Source organism: Erigeron canadensis, chromosome 2 (assembly GCF_010389155.1).
Source record: "Erigeron canadensis isolate Cc75 chromosome 2, C_canadensis_v1, whole genome shotgun sequence".
Classification (NCBI taxonomy): Eukaryota; Viridiplantae; Streptophyta; class Magnoliopsida; order Asterales; family Asteraceae; genus Erigeron; species Erigeron canadensis.
In genome coordinates this window covers 32,241,083-32,260,007 of record NC_057762.1, presented here as the reverse complement: position 1 = coordinate 32,260,007, position 18,925 = coordinate 32,241,083, and the positions used below count along the sequence as shown (strand labels likewise).

Here is an 18,925-nt window from a genome sequence, read left to right as displayed (position 1 = left end):
GAAAGAGATCATAGGACTACATTTTACAATTATTAATTGCTTATTTGTGTATCATAGTTAATTACTTATTCACAAGAGTACGAATGGAGAAACATCTTAATTACACCCGATCTGTGGTACGTAGAATCTTAATTAAACATCCTAACAACACCAGTTGGAAATAAAGATGCATTTACCATATATATTAAAATTTTTGAACCTTTCAGAATTTGGAGAGTCAAACAAATGGTTGCGTTACTTTGAGGTATGCAAACGAGATAATATACAAGCATAAATAATCCAAAGACATCACCTTAAACTAGAGCTGGCATATCGTGTCCGACACAACACGATAAGACACGAACACGACAAGATTAAACATGAACACGACACGATAACTTATTGTGTCAGTTTTTCCAAACACGAACACGACACCGGATTAAAAGTTACAATGTCTTGCCACTTTTGTGATACAGCAGACCATTTTGCTTTTCAAAACTTAGAATTACCAATTATCAATAGATGAATTGGTATATGATGGAACTTGAGACTGAAAGATCTTGGGTATAAATCTTGATGTGAGCAAAATGATGTCATCAGAAATGGAGACAGGGTTTTTTCAGTATAGGTTTTCTTTAAAATTAGAATTAGGTATATAAAAAGCATACTGTTGAACCAAAATATGCCGTTAAAAATAAATAAATAAATTTGGGATTTAGGTTTTGATCTATGATTGAACGAGTGGGGTCAGATTATTATTGGGAGGTTCTAGATAATAGTTGTAAAATAATAATTTTTAGCATACACTTGAATAATTGTATGGTCTCGGTTTACGAATTACGACACTATATTATTTATTCATATTATTCATATTTATTTTTAGACAAGCATAAATCCAAAGACATCACCTTAAACCTGGCCTACGAGAACCAAACGACAAAATCTTACACCAAATTAATGCAGCACGTGTGTGGTTGCCAGATTTTAAATGTGATAAAATTGATCAACATTGTCAAAAGTTTTCGTACATCTTCACCAGAGGACAGCCTACCTTTGAAAAAATATAAAAATATTTTTGTATTTTTTATTAATAAAAATAAAAGAGGTTAATTACATCCTTTAAAATATCCTGATTATGGAAAAATCGGTTTCTATTTGGTTATGCAAAATCATACATTTGCTTATGATGATGTATATATGTGCTAGCTCCTCGCCTTATTTTGAAAAAAAATAAATAAATAAGTAACTGTCCAATGCCGCCTTTTGTGGGTTTTGAGCCCCAATATCTCGACGGTGTATGGGGGAGGTTAAGATGTAGGCAGACCTTACCTCTACGTAAGTAGAGAGGTTGCTTCCAGTTTCTACCTAAATGGTAGAAAAGCCCCTTCAACCTTTGCATGGGATGAGGATCGAACCCATGACCTCTGTCTCCAGAGACAAGAATGTTTACCACTAATCTAACCATGCTGCTTTTGAGACTCACTCATATATATACCGGATTACCGGGTGTCGATTCAAATTCAAAATTTTGGCAAGTAAGATATCGATCCGTTCAATATTAATTAAGGGCAGATCAATGTAGGCCAAAAGAAACATGTGACACATCACACACTTAAAACATACATATACATATATAAGTAATTAAAATGATATAGGATATATGTACAGCAAAAGTTTAAATATTATATATAGTAGTGATATACGTATATATATGGTTAGAGTCGAGATTTACCTAGATCAGATATATATATCGTCACCAAATGCGGAGCTCGAGCTGCCGCAGCTTCAGAAACTTAGACGACCTCTTTTTTAGGGTTTTTGTTGGTACGGCGTGAACTATTACTATCTGATTTATATCCATGGAGTTGTATACCTTTGGCATGATGAATTGATGACATTTCTATACTGGTATTTGAATTCAAAATGATAAATAAACCTAACTTCACGTGGTTAAAAATTAAAGAATAGGTATAAAATTAAAAGAAAAATGATAAATCCTTCTGACCAAATAGCCTAATAATCCTCCTAATACGTAATATGTGTTATCCACTAATTCTCTTTCCTAATCTTGCCCCTTGATTTTTCCTCATGTCATCATCTCATAGCTAGCAAAATTATCGGGCTATTTGATTAGGAGGATTAATCATTTTCCAAAATAAAAAAAAGAAATTACTTGTCGCATAAAAACCCAGCTATCATATTTATGGTTAAAGTATAACTAACTTACATATGTCAAAAATAGCCCATAAAGCTGTCATCAGCAAAACTTTTTTCAAAAATTGATTTTTGATTAATACTTTAAAATAATCTTTTTTAATGTTAGTAAATGCTCTAAAAACATTTAATACGAAAGTAATTAGTTTTGATATATTCAATCCACTCTTCTATATTGTACTAGATTATTAACCCGCGTAATACGCAGGATAACACATTAAAAGTATATCGATGCGTTTTCAATAATCCTTCCAATCATATTCTAGTAAAAAATCGTAACATTTTAGTGTTTAACAATAACATTACAAAGTGATAAACTTTTTTTTCCCTAATATAATTTATTTTTGCTGTTTTTAATTAAAAAAAAACAGTATTATACATAATTTTATGTGTTTGAATTTTTCCCAATATTTTGGTGTACTCAGTATTTTTGTGTTTTGTATTATGTTACCTAGTGGTCAAATATATACAGTAAATTCTTATTACTATTTTTTTTAACTTGGAGATCCATGTGACATAAATTATGCCCCAAATTCAATTGAGGTGTTTGATTTTTAACATCGACTTAATAAAACATAAATGAAAAATGATATATCCTTTTAAAAAATAACTTCTTTTCAATTACAGTTGCAGCTTCTTTTCTTTCTTTTTTTTTTTAGTTTTAAGCAGAAAATTCTAACCTTCAAAACCAGAACCTTTAGCATGTCAACTTTATGAAGAATTAAAACTTTCTAGAATAACTTAAAATGGTTTGTAAAACATAGAAATATATAAACTTACATTTATATTAAAAGTGAAAAATAACTTGGCTAAAAAAGATTGAATTGCATATAAAAATGAGAAAAATACATGTAAACTGAAAAAACCAACTTTATGAGTCGGACTCAGGGGATGGGCCTCTAACAGGTGATAAATGTCAGACCAAGAATTATGAGACTGGTTGACGTACATTTGCGCATCAAACAAAGGGGAGAGAAGAAGATGGATAAAGAGATGTGTTAACCTGAATATAGGTGGAGACAACATCAAAAATCCTGAAAGTATGTACGATTACCCTAAACGTAAAATGCAAACTTCCACTGATACATATTAAGATTTTTAAGGGTAAAAAGAAGATATAAAATATTGGGGAAAAAAAATATCGTCACGAAATAATATTTCTCTTTGCACATTCCCTGAAATGTAAATATGTACAATAGATTCAGATGTTAACTTGTGCATATTTCAATGACGTGTAATCATGAGATGAATCAACCAAAACTGATACATTATATTATACAAGTTCCTACAGGAAACTGTTTAGAAACCATCCATTACCATGCCATAGCTATTGTCCGAAAAGGGTTTTACCAGCACGACAACGGTTTCTTTTAAACGTAACAGCAAATGAGATAACAAGCATTCCACATAAGCCCAATCATCACTAACATTATATTTCGGTTGGTGCTACGTTGCTTTCATTCATCTAACACTTTTTTTCCCAACATGTCCTTGCGCGTCCTTTAAAAGATGGTAAACAGGATGGTACAGCCTTCACTGATGTTATGCTTCTAGCTAGTTGTGGATTCTGACCCGTTTCTCGGATGTGTTTCCGATCTACAAAAACCAATAGTAGGTTTAATCACTTTATAATGTTTTTATATAGGGGGTGTATGGGTTAGCTTTTTGGAACCGATTATCTGATTATTGCGAGTTGTACTCGTGATGACCAGTTTTAAATGTTGAATAATACATTCTGTCTTTGGTATTTTGATTAATATAATACTTTCACGTCAACTGCTACAACAATACTACGAATTTGAGTTTTCTAATTCAATCTCAAAAGACGTTTCTACTTTTCTATGTACGGAAACATCATTTGTATATCAACTACGTAAACAAACTCTTCTGTCATTAATTGTCAAAACACAAAAGTATATCCAAACACTACTTCTGACTTTATTACAGATTCATTGCATGATTTGGATAATTCAATACCATTATTACTTTGAAACTGCACATCACCTTTTATTACAAGTATATATATAGTTGTCCCCATCAAGTAGTAGCTTAGATATTTGAATCCCTCTACTTGAAGTAGACTTTTTCAATTTTCTATCTCATTAGAAAGTATTGACTCAAATTTGTCTTGCTAAAAATATATATCAACTTCTTGTTTCAGGGATCAAAGCATTAACCCCAAGCACCACGTCACGATAATAAATGTACCTGACTTGCAGCATATGATCGTTTTGATGTATTTTCGGAGTGCTCCAACCCTAAGTACTGTTCCCAAGCACCATAAACTTCTCGTCCCTGAAGCCAAAAGATACCCACTAGATCTAGTTAATACACTCATACATACATACATATATAATATCTAACGAGATGAAAAGCTATCAATGTTGACCTGAAAACGGGTGGAGACAACATCAGAATCCTGAAGGTATGTAGGCCGGCCCAAAGATACAAATGCAAACTTCCACTGATACATAATGGTTTTAAAGTAAGATAACGGAGTAAAAGGCATCCACAAAAATGACGATATGCTATAGAGGAAAACTATTGGTGGTAGAAGGAAGCAAAATACCTTGGAAAATTCATAATTTGGAACCTGTAATTTCTTCTGTATGCGTACTTTAACTTCAGCTAATGTTTCACCTTCTTGAATAAGCAGGAAAAATGGTTCTCCAAAGTTCCGAACTTGCTGAGAAGTATTTTTTGTAAAATGATAAGCATGAATCAGGCGATCCTGAGGACCCAGCTCCTTTTCCTCGTCTGGAATCTGTAAGAAAGGTAGTCTCAAAAACCTTGCAGAAATAAAAATTAATATATGGATGACAAATTTGCCCAGAGAAAACTACATGTGGCAGTTTCAGCCTATGGAAACAAATCAATTTGAGTTGGATATATTGGTAACGGTTTATAACAAGTTAACTTTTTAAAACTAGCTAATATGATAGATGTTGAGTTGGACAAAGATCATTTAACATGTCTTTAAACGGTTAGTATGTCCTAATCGCTTTATATGAAGAAATCATACAACTTAGAAAGATAGTTCTTGTAACTATGTTCGTTAACTAAACTAACTACAAAACTGAAACAAATGGGCAAGAACTTATTGGCATGTTAGCCCAACCCGAACCATCTAATGCCGACTCACATAAGAATCACGCATTTAAACAAAACCAAATTTTAACTGTTACCCATCCCACACACAGTCGAGCGATTTTGCAACCTCAAGTAATATATTTAGAGCATACCTCCTCAGCACGCAAAGTCCAGTACTGATCATTAATGTTCTCAATTTTATCGTTGAGAGAAAATCTGCAGATAATGAGAATTACACCATAATTAATAATAGTTACAGAAGACTAGAGAAGTTAGGAATAAGGCTTCAACTTCATAGACAATAAAGTTAACATGTACGAAGGTTTGCAGCTTATATTGACTAGAAAGATAGAATTGACTATAATTGCATGACATAGGGCTCTACATCATATAAACGTGTACGTACCCCATGGGAATGCGAAAAAATATGAAAATGTTCAATACCTTGTAAATCTTGTGGTAAAAAACCTCAAGCAAACGAAGCTCTGCATCTCGATTTGACAACTCAACCTGTCCCATGATACATTGACCAGTCAAGTATAGAAGATAATTGTAAAAAAAAAAGCATGCTTTAAAGGACTGCAAAATAAGGTCTGTAAATAGACATGACAATGGAACAGATAAAATTTGTTGTTAAAAAGGAATTGGTAATGCGGCAACTTCAAATTATTTGCTTATGAATGAGTTGCTCAGGTTATGTTTGGATTCTTTGGTTCTAACAGGCAGCATCCACATGACTAGCTAGATAGGGAACACTCAAATGGGTCAAACAGGCAAAAAGTATCCCGGAGTGAACTTTTAATTCATCTAACCCTTCTATATGAATTTCATTAACACAAAAAAAAGTTGGTTCTTATTAATGAGTTTTGCAACCAGATCAACATCAACAAGCCAATAATAAATTACCCTTTAGCCCATTATCCAACTCAACCTAACATGTCCAGCCAGCATCTAGCAGCAACACGAGTAAGATAGCTTACCTTGGTCTTAAGATCATTGATTACATCTCTCACAGTGCTCTGTTTTGGCAATCTGATGATACGTATGACTACCTAGCAATTGTCAAAAGAAATATATCAGATAACATAAGCGATTCAAACAAGTAGAAGAGGGATGGCTATAAATCAACACTTACTTCATCTTTTGTTGCATGATGAAAAGAAACCTTTAGGGATTTGAGGCCTTGCGATTCACAAAAAGGAATATCCAGTACTTCATAATACAAAATATCTGAAGTCTGTGCACATCAACACATATAATGAGTACACACATGCAATCAAATTTGTCAAGTCTAACCAGGGTGAACCCATTTACCTAGGAAAAAAATAGTCATTTTAACAAAAGTAGTCCTAAGAGTAATTTACTGAAATAGTACATGTGGTTTGGTCGAATCATACATGCAAGTAGGGCTGTCAACCTCGACCCAACCCGAAACCCAACCTGAACCCAACCCGAAAAAAGTCAGGTTAGGGTTGGGGATTTTCGACCCACCAATCCGCCAACCTGAATTTTTTCGGGTTGGGTCTAGGTTGGGTTGTCAGGTCGACCCGCCAACCCAATATCTTAAAATTATTTGATTTATATATAATATCTTATACATTTACAATCTGCTTATCCATACGCCCCATCTCATTTTCTATATATCTAATCTAACCTAACTTCACATCTAAAATAAGAGGATGATTCAAAATTTTGTGAGATGCTAACTAATGTTGGGTGAGACACTAAGTTTATTAAATTTGTGTCAAGTTCTAACAATACCCTCGTATTTCGTTCTTTTTTAGTACTTTTTGATTTCAGCGTACACTTCAATGATAGAGCTTAATATTGGTTGATTTATTCCGTTATATATTTATATATATTTGCTTATCATGTCATATGGGTTGGGCCATGGGTTGGCGGGTTGTGGGTTAGGGTTTTTCAACCCACCAACCCGCACCCGCTAACCTGAACCCGAACCCATTAACAGCCCTACCTGCAAGATCGAAATTACGCCAATGATACCCATGGTTTACAATTTCGCACTCGGATCATACCTCGCGTTGACGGTCGTTAGTTGTGTCGTTAGCCTCACATGCCTTACATGTAAGGTATGAAACATATAATATTATACAAACTACACGTACCATCTGTGTAATTTAGAGTTATTATCTATAAAAAAAATTGTATTATATAAAAATTTATTACTATAAAATAATCTATTATTATATTTTTATCAAATTCATTATTTCTTAATAAAATATTTAAAACTTACAAAATATATTTTAGTTTTGTATAAAAACATCATTAATATTTTACATAGTTAGTATCAAATTTTTTTATATAAAAAAATTAGGATTGATGCATCTCTATTAATTGATACCAATAGAGATGCATCAATGTTTGTGGTTAGTAACTTAGTATCACTTGATTCTTTGTTTTTTACTTACTAGAAATGCATGTAATTTTGTTATGTATTGTATTTGTAGCTACTTGAAGCACATTGTAAGTACTTTTCCTATCAATCCTAATGTGCCGCTTATAAAAAAACGGCTTTTCGGGTCAAACCTTAAAACCTACTATACTTGATTTGTATGCCAACGAACTATGCCACCAAACTGGTCCAGCCTAAGGCCCCCAAAATATTAAGCCGGCCCTGTCATTGGCGTAATTTCGATCTTGTAGGTATGAAACCAATCATTTGGGCCAAACCACAGGTATTATTTCAGTAATTTACTCTAGTCCTAATTTTTAAATTTGTCCTAGTTATAAAAGGAGGCCTCAACCTAAGAATGGAAACCATTCAAACTTTAAAGAGATGGAAACTTAGCGGGTCACTGCCTACAAAAAGTGAACAGATCAAAAGAGGTCATGTTTGGAAGTGATAAAGCAGATCAGGTATACCTAAAATGCTAAGTTCAAGAACATTCCAGAAAGCTGAATAACTAAACAAAAAAATATGAATTGCATGTATGAGGATAAAAAAAGGAACTAAAATCTCAGCATGCTTAGCGAAAAACATATTAATTGCATGCTATCCACAAGTAAATCAATCACACAAACAAAATTAGAAATAACCTGATTGTGGTGGATCAGCATGCTTAGCAGATGTTTGTGCACTCGGTCATTGATTGGTAGGGAGTTCGGTTGCTGGGAATAATAGTTATGAGATGTGAGCCTAACTTTTGATGAATCGGCTAAGTTTAAGTGTGATGCAACTCTTTCAACAACATCATCATAACTGTTCCATTTTGACCTGAAATGCAAGCAAAAAAGTCAAATAAATGAAAAAAATTAATCCAGTAGGACATAGGTATAATTTAAACCAGGTGGATCTTTGGGAACTCACAATTCCAACAAGAACTCATCCTCCTTGGGTTTCTCCAATGAACAAAAACGCACAACCTGAGTCAATTATGATTAGAATTAATCTGGTACACCTGTAGAGATTGTTCATTATGCATTAATCTATTCTATCAACTATCCTCATTGACCTTATACTTCTTAATGATCGTTGACAGCTAAAAACAAAGTAAAATACTATGCAATTTCCAGTTTTCCCCTACAAATGAAAAAAGTATCAAAGTTTCACGGGATACCTGTAGTCCTGTACCTTATACTTCTTAATGGTCGTTGACCACTAGTTACGAACTATAATGCTATGCAATATCCAGTTTTCCCTTAACTGAAAAAAGTGGCACACCTATCGGAGTTTCACAGGATACCTGACGATTACGAACATATTCCAGGAAAGATGGAACATCAGGATAGCGACATTTTACAGCTCCAGCCTCGAGAGCTTTCTGAAAGCAAATGATATCTCCATCTTCAAGCTATAAAGAAACATAAAAAAAAAAATAAAAAAAAATCTTTTTTACTTCAAGCACTGGACCAAATAAAGGAAATGTTATAATGACAAGGAAATTACCTGACTGGCCTGAAATGAGAGCTTCTTATCAACATGTTCACACATGACACTAGGTTCAAATTTAATTTCCTAAACAAAAAAGGGTCCTTAAGAGAACTATCCAAAGGATTGACAGATAGAGACACAGAGTATAGTATAATAACAGAATAAACACAACCTAGAAGACTCACCTCAAAGAGGTCTATTTCTTCATCAGGGGCAAAGCCTGCCAGCTCATTTAGCTTTGCCAGTTGTCGGTTTTCCTGTCCTCTTCACAAAGAGACGCCCAACATACCTGATTAGTAAACAAACATGGGTCATCCATCACTTGGAATCTAGCCACTGATCAAGATGATCTGATGGCCAAGTTTTCTGCAATTTATAAAAAGTCAACGTGTTTAAAGCCACTGATCAAGATGATACGATGGCCAAGTTTTGTTCTTACATTCTCACCAAATTGAAGGCTCTTATATAACCCTGACAACACACACACACATACCACCCCTTCCCAAAAAAATAAATAATACATAAAGCACGCGCACACACACAGAGAGAGATAGGCTACCGAAGCTCCTCTTTCAACGGATCATAAAGCTTGAAGAAAAGTAGAATCTCCGTCTTAGTTTTTACAGGAGGGGGGACTGGCTGTGTACCCTATATCAATAGGAGAACTTGTGAGGTTATGAAAATATAACATTGAATGTTAGAGTATAATAGAGAGTTTAATATTTATTACAGAGATAACCTGTCCTAGTTCTATCTCCAAAAACAACTTGAGCTCAGCATTGTTATCCCTATAAGAATCCTCTCTCAACTTCCCTACCTATAAACACATCAGATTCGATGGTCAACAATTACCAAAGTAACATGTAAATGGACAAAACTTAAGCATTATAACCCAAAAGATGACACTAACTTAACAGTAAAACTGCAGGCCTTGAGGTGAAACAAGTTTTGTCATTTAATGAAAGTTGCATGGTAACTTTGGGTAGTTTCCCTTTTGCAAAACAGATGTCCTTTTCAGCCGCAAAATGACTCATACTTTCAAAACGTTTTCATCCAGGGTAGTCTTCCATGCTATAACTGCTTTGCAGATCCCAAGTTGGGAAGAAAATCAAAGTTTGATTATGTAACCAGGTCAGGTTACCCGTTACGTAAATACTTCAAAGTTTAAGGTGTTTAGCAAGCTTTTAGAAATCTAGAGTCGGTAAGTGATAAAAAGAGTGTGTGGTTGTATTGGCTGCAAGCGGAACGTAGGCGCTTTAGGTGTGTGTTGGCCATGCACTCTACCCAAAATCAGCATCAGACAAAAGTGGATTGCCATTTTATGCAATCAGCCATTCATATAAAAAACACTCAACTAGTGGTATTTATAGAAAAAGTTGTTGTACGGATACTAACTTCTTCGAAGCATGTGGTGTATATACGAACATTATTTGAAAAAGTTGTAGAACTACAAAAAACGGTGTTGGAGACACCGGTCTTGGACAAGTCACTGAAATCCGGTGTTGAAGACACCGGTCTTAACCTACATGTCCTTTTTTTGTGCGCAGTTGGCACACTTACACTAAAGCCGGTGTTTCAGACACCGTTCTTCCTGTCAGAAGTCGGCGTCATAGACACCGCTTTTCTTTCTTTTTCAACCAAACCTGTCTCTCTTACCGGTCTTCAAACACGTTTACGCCATATTTTTGATTTTGTCTTTATTAGACTTATGTAAGAATTGTAAAATAAGAAAAGAATCATATTCGTGAGAAGAATTGTAAAAACACGTGCAAGAATTGTACACTAAACTTTTTTGGCTTCATTAATCTTGTGACAGCGCCTTTAATGTGGGAGTTTGAAGTCCGGTAACTTTGACACCGGCTTTAATGAGATGACTTGAAGACCGGTGTCGCAAATACCGGTTTTATTATAAAGTGAAAAAAAACTGGTGTCTGTAAGACCGATCTTCTGTCCACACACCCAACTAGGCAAAACTCGTGACATGTATGAAGAGCACTCTTCTGTCCACACACCCATCTAGGCAAACTCAAGACATGTATGAGACACATAGGCTAAGACCGGTGTCTTTAACACCGGATTTCAGTGACATGTTCAAGACCAATGTCTCCAACACTGTTTTTCGTAGTTTTACAACGTTTTCAAATAAACTTCATACATGGTTCGAAAAAGTTAGTATCCGTACTATTTTTTCGGTATTTATATATAATGTTAGAAGTACATACAGATAGAGCTTCTTCTAGAGCAGTCAATGGACGATTTGGGCGGCACGAATGATTTTGTCGTTTTACCCAAAACCAGAAACGTTGATATTGCACGGGTATACCCCATTCTTTGGCTACTTCCTCCTGAAGAATTAGTTTTGGAAGTTATTATGAATTTCAAATTAAACTCATTTTAATACATAGATACAATTATCTAGAATAAGTGAGTCACTAGACGGATAATACCTTGAAAAGGGAAAAAGAGGTTTGCTTTCGGATACAGAAACTACGAACTTTATCGTGATCTACTAGATCAAAAAATATATTCTTCCCTATCTGTTCATGAAGATTCTCATCACGAGCAACCTATTCACATACAAGTATTAGGTAAGGCAAAAACTGACGTATGAAGATCAAGATTATGAGCAGGTCATGGAAATTTGTGACCTTAATAATAGTATAAAGATGTGCCTCTGCTTTCTCCTTCCTTGTTTGCTCTTTCTCTTCTTGTTCTTTCTTCAATCTAGCCTGTAAGAAATGTAAGACGATTGAGGGATCTCAATATAATTTTCCGTATCTGTTTATAAATGTTCTCATCCCAAGGAACCTATTCAACAGATTTAATGGGCTTCACAAAATGACATACAAATCTCAAGAAATAAACGCGTCAAGAAAATTCGTGACCTCTGAAGTTCTCTCTGCCTCCTCGGTTAAAAGACTGTCCTTAACCAACTCCATCGTAATAACACCAGCTGGTGACGAGTTTAGTAACGAAATTCCAGATGGTCCCCATGAATCTGGTAGAGTACCAAGAAGACACAATCCTTGAACCTTTTCATCAAATATTATACCCATTTCAGAAAGTAACAATTCCTTGGAAACGATTCAAGTGATCTAACATTGGAGTTCCATCACGGTACCTCAACCCCATTAGTTGTTTCATCAAAAACAATTTACTATCACCGTTCTTTTGATCATAGAGTTGTTCAAGCTTACACCATAAGGTACGAGAATTTACTTCCCCACTAACAACATTTAACACGTTTGGATCAACCCATAGTCTAATATACCCACAAACCTGACGATGTAACAGGTTCCATTCTTCATCCGTTTTGCCTACCGGCTTTTCTCCACAAAAAACAGGTTGATGGAATCCCATGACATAAACAAGATCCTCCATCCTAGATTTCCACAATGGGTAATTTGAAGCATTTAAACTGATCATTGTTGAAGTATATGTCTCCATATTTAACCACAGCCCGCATAACAAAATGCCTGACTAAACTCTTACTAGTGATAACCTGTTAACAATTAAACACACCAATGTAATATAAATCACATCACATTAAAAAAAAAAAAAAAAAAAAAAAAAACTGAATTTGTAAAACCACCACGCACAAACACCTTAAATATAGAATCCAAAACATCTACCAAAATATGGGTATATTTGGCAAAACTATTTTGTAGTTGGCCCTTTTGTTAGCAAAACCAAACCATAAACCACGGAAACCGCAAAAACCCAAAAAAAAAACACAAAGCCGCCCCATAATGAAAAACCGATTTTATGGTTCTTATATTTAGAAAAACCAAATTAATGGTTCGGATTTTGGTTGCATATAAAACACCAAACCGAACCGCATTATATATTATCAATAAAACTAAATTTTAATATTAATTAATTAATATATATTTATATATATCTCAAGATATTATACCCTAGCCTTTCATACGTATATAATGGGCCAGCCCATTTACTTTCGTATTGCTCAAAATAATGTACCTTAGACTTTCATATGTGTGTATATATATATATATACTAGAGTGAAGACCCGTGCGTTGCACGGCTAGGTATGCGGTTGGAATCTACGTCTATTTTTCGGGATTTGAGAACCTGTTGATGCAAATGATAAGTAATTATCAACCGATAACCAAGTGAATTTAGACAACTCATCTAACGGAATATTTAGACTAATCAATTGATAGAAAAGTTAGATACGTATATCGATAGATTATAAAACAATTATATCAACTTTAGGGGTTGACCCCGTATTAAATCTTTGGATTCTTCTTAAAGTCGTGCTTTTGCTTGATAGCTCATCTGAAACCAAATAACTGCCAAATGGTCTAAACCGGTTGCAATTTAAGCATATGAAGAAATAATAGGGACATCGGAACTAATTTTCATTCTGTTAAACATTTAACCAATTACAAATACAAACATCTAAATTCTATAACTTTAAATCAAAAAAATGGTTCAATGCAAGTAGCAAGAAAGCAGGATGAAACCATAATCTAAAACTGGTTGAAGATTTAACCAACTTTACCCTTTAACTACTTTGTTCCATGGAAATTGAGATGGAAAAAAGAGGAGCAGAGCATACATTAAATGAAGGATCGGTAAAATGGGTTTAAGTTAGGGTAAAACCACAAGCTTAAATTGCTTCTTATTGTTCACAATTCGACAAACATTACCGTACTTCAACTTGCATACCAAGTACTATATTGGAGGTGGCAAAAAAGGTGGGTCAGGTCATAAACTTGGGTCAACGTATATATAATCATCACCTCAATAATCACATCTCACCAAAGACTTATACTATGAAGGTCTTTACTGCTTTTTGGGATCATATTTGACCTCGAGGTGACCTTATGGAAAGACAGCTACCTGGGTGTACCTTTACCAACATACATCAAAATGACGGTAGTAACCAGGATTGACTATCAACCTAGTCTAACTGAAGGTCACCGTAAAAACAAAACAAAAAAACTTCACATTCCAGAAAGGTATCGTCCCAACCAATCTATCATTTATAAATCTTCATATGTTTCTTTGTCATATTAGATAGTGAGTGACTGAGTGTTTCAGCCTCCAATTCCCTCACCTTGTCTTGCCATGAAAACCAAATATACAAACTAAACGGCTTAACAACCAAGTGTACCAAGTAAAATTGAGTTTCAAAATAAAAAATGATGAAATTTAAAAACAAATATACAGGTTGAGAACATACTCATCTTTTAGCAAGCAAGTGGATTCCTACCTTACGTTGTAGATTGACATCTCGGTGATTCCTCCCTTAGATAGTAGATTGACTATACAATATCAGGTCAAAATCTTAAAAAAGAAGTAGAGCATAAATACTGTCCTGTTTAGTTATGAATTGATTAACTATTGAATGGATAAAGTTGAGGTTATGTTTGATCTCAAACAGGACAAATGGGATGAACGGATGAAATATTGTCGAAAGTTTAATTGTTGGGTAAAACCTCCTAAATCACTTTAGTTTAAAAAAATACTTGAAATCCAGATACCAATGATCATATTTGACATACTATTTTTTTTAAATATATAAACTGTCTCAAACCAGTCAGAAACCCACCTAGCCCTTATCAAAAGTATCCATTTTTTGATCCAAACCATTTTGACCCATTGTATAACCCATCTGACCCTCCCTTTTCCCCCTTCTACATAGAACTTAGTATACTCGGCAAACGACGGGAAGATGCTATTTTATACGGATATGGGATAGTTGATTTCTCTTGTATAACATGCATGAATCATTACCAATACTTGGTGAAGGCTCTAGCGGGTGTACTGTTCTGTTTGAGCCCTTCCTACTTTTTTTTATGGCAATGTTTGTGACTGATCTTATCAAAGCCCATGACTGATAAGTTCACATTGTCTAGAATTACCTCCCCTGGAGTAATTTGGTTTGTATGTTGATTAATAAGGGCCTTCATCAGCTTCCATTTAGACATAAACGAACGGTTTGGATACCAGCAAAATTATTAACTTTCAGGATTGACACCTACTAAGAAAATGTCCGTACTTTAACACTAAAGGGTCAAATTTTATTATGATGGCACAAAAATTTTTAAAGGACCATGTTCAGCTCTAACATAAAGTAGCATATGGTTGTGGCTCCCATGCTGGCCTTTGTTTCTTGGTAACTTTTGCTAGAAAAACTTACCTTCACGTGATAAAATACACGTGTATCTCCGTCAGCTAATTTATTACTTCGCCGACAACTAGGCCACCCAATGAAATATAGCACTTTATCTAACTAATTTTCGCCAAACGCAATCTCATTGACAATCAGGCCACCCACCAGGGCGTTTTCTTAATACCCCTTGCCTTTTAAATCAGGTTAATATTTGATAATGATAGTAATAGGAAAGATTGTGTGTGTTTTTTCTTCAAATGGGCTTTCTTGTGATTTTAAAGAAAATAGAACGCAATCTCATTGACAATCAGGCCACCCACCAGGGTGTTTTCTTAATACCACTTGCCTTTTAAATCATGTTGATATTTGATAATGATAGTAATAGGAAAGATTGTGTGTGTTTTTTCCTCAAAGGGGCTTTCTTGTGATTTTAAAGAATTATAGAAATTCAGGGAGATTTTCGGATCATGTGTTGTTTAGACACAGCGGGTGTGTGCGTATGTGTGTGAAACCAATATATTCAAAATGAAAAATGAAATAAAAGTCACTAACCTTAGGAGCACCTAGATTTTAGTTCACTGGAAAGTCCCTGCATATTTTGATGGGCTCGATAAAAGCCATGAAGAATTATGCCATCCGAGCTCATATGTTCCTATCATCAACAATTTCAGATAAAAATTTGGTTAATCCGGGCCTGTAGCTTATACTTTATAAATAATCCCTCCGTTCAACAACATAAGAACATGTTTCTCTCTCTTTTGATGCAAAATAAAGCAGCTAAAAAACTTTTAAAAATATAAAGTGTGATTGGTAACATTAGCATATACAAAACTCAACTTAATTTACATAAGAGGCAATAGGTAGGCCAACATTGTTGGATGAGGACGCATAACATGTACTTTATGGCCAAAACTCAACGGATCAGGTCAAGTAACCCATAAACACTATTCTAACTATGAAGTATGAAGTGATGTAGGCATTACCACATTAAAATATAGTTCCATAGCAATGCATGAGTTAAAAATGTCAAATCTCAAAGAAACTAACCATTTGCTGCAATTTGTGCCAAGCCTTAAGCATTACTGGCTCACTTTTGTGTTGTAACTACCAAATTTATCAAGTATCAAGTTGTCACGTATGATATCCCTGCAAAAGTTGGAAAAATATACATCATGCACTTGTATAACGGGATGTAAAAAGAAGGTGTTGTAATAACCTATGAACATAGTTATATTTATGAACGGACTCAATTAGCCCAGAAGAGTTTCACCTACATAAAATCTAGCTTCATTTTCAGTTATCATATCCTTTCACAATAATAAAGTTATCATATGCTTTCATTTCATCAGGTAGATATTGGGTAAAGATATTCTTCATGTAAGCCATCTATCTTTAGATATGTTCAGCTGTATTGTTCATTTCAAAATCAAAACCACTTACCGCCAACAAATTTCACAAAAGTAACATTTGAAAGGTCGTTTATACTATTATGAAGCCATCTCCTAGTTTATAGCAACTTATAACCTTCAAAAGAGTAGACATGATAATCTAGCAAGCTTTTTCAAACCCAGCTTAAATACCTATTTATTCGTTATAAACTATAAAAAAATGCTTTTTCAGAATTAAATTTAACTAAACAGACCCAATGGTTTGTATCAAGCATAAGCTAAATAACCCGATATATCTAATGCATCACTAAACTTATCTGTAAACCTCTGCTCAAATATGAACATATAACGAAATAAACCCAATGATTCATATTAATCCTCTATATTTTCTCTTCTTTTGTAGGGAATTCACCACAACCAACATATTAAATCTCATTCTAATTTCCAATAACCATTCTTTTAACGAAAATGTAACATAAAATCATCTTACTACTACTGCAAATCTTAAATTGGCAAATAAAAGTTACTACTAATATTACCAACCTCGAGTTATTCGTTGGTAACATTTATCTCTGATGTAACTTTGTCCAACTGCAAATATTCATTCAAGCATTTTAGCAAACACTTCATACATACATAAATAGAACATGTCAAAACTACAAATTTCTTATAAAAATAGAACAAAGAAAGTACTCAGCAATGGTGCTGGTGTCTTTCCTACTGAAAGTCACTTTATATCATCATTCATCATCTTTCATAAATGCAAACATCAAACAATCTAAATTATGAAAACAATAACAGAGACATGAAATCTTGGTTAAAAAAACAAAAATGTTTCACCTGAAATCGGCGAAAGAGCATTAACCCCATTTTTTTCTCAAGAAAACCCTAATACTAATTTTTCTATTGGGTTCAAAATCGAACACCAACTATTTTCCGGCTGACCATAGCCAAGAACTCGTGATACAGTATTAACAACATGAATTATACATTCAATATATGAAACATCTATCTATATACAAATAAATAAGAGAAATGATGATAATGTAATGAAAGAAGAGAGTAACAAATAGAGAAACACTAACCCTATAGAGTGAATAAATTTGCAGATGCAGTTAGGTAATTGTTGATCGAATCCAATCAAAAAATTAGTTACCTGTAAAATTATTGCCGTTATTAAATCTATAACTAATTAATAATACAATACAAATTTATATTTAATAACAATTTTTGGGAAAATAACGAAAATCATGATCAGTATAATAAGAGGTTGAATATATGGAAATTTTGAGTGGGTATATGATATAGATTTAGAAAAGGAGGGGAGATCTTTATGCCGCCAAGCCTATAGAAGACTATAAGACTTCCCACTTTAATGTTTACACCATCATTCTTTTAAGTTTATATCATTCTTCATTAGTAAATGCATACGGGTGTAACAAACCAGAATTAATGCAGCACTTTCAATTTAGAAGCTCAAAGGACCAGCAACCATACATATATACCTGTCGATGTATCAATAACAATATTAAAAACACACCATCACATAATAATTGCAAAACTTCATGCGCATCATTATCTCAAATATGAACCGGTTACAAAGAAATATACCCCTCCAAATTAACATTAACCTCATTAATGTAATCCTTAATTAACATCATAAGTGAAGTGCCAAAAATAATCAGGCCTTCAACTTTATATTATAATAGATATATATATTGTACACCCTATTTTCTCAAAATCAACAAAGTAGACTTGTTCATTATTTGCGGTGTTTACCCTTTTTTAGTGGTGCTTCTCCAACCTCCAATAACACATATAGGGCTCAGCAAAATCAAACCATAAACCACAAAAACTGCAAAAAACCAAAAACCAATCCGAAAAACCGAAAAACCAAACCGCTATAAACCATTTACAAATGGTTTGAAATTTTAAAAACCCACAATAATGGTTTGGTGTTTGGTTTTAACTAAAAACCGCACCATACTCACCCCTATTGCAACTTTCCAAAGCTACTTGCCAATGTGGGGTTAGCACACTTGGTAGAAGCTTATCTGCTTATGCCTCTCGGGGAGAAGTCCAGGGTTCAAATCCTGATATAGGCGTAGTTTGTAATATTCGGGGTAGTTTAGGATTGATGTAATATCTAGCCATTAAAAAAAAAAGCTATTAGGACTTATATTTTCAAGTTCCTTTCAGTTTAAAGACTTATAGAGACCT

At 34.0% G+C, this 18,925-nt stretch overlaps 1 pseudogene; it reads right to left on the bottom strand.

Annotated features, from left to right (window-relative positions):
* Positions 1 to 3,334: 3,334 nt before the first annotated feature.
* On the bottom strand, positions 3,335 to 18,190 carry LOC122589387 (annotated as a pseudogene).
* Between the last annotated feature and the right edge of the window lie 735 nt (positions 18,191 to 18,925).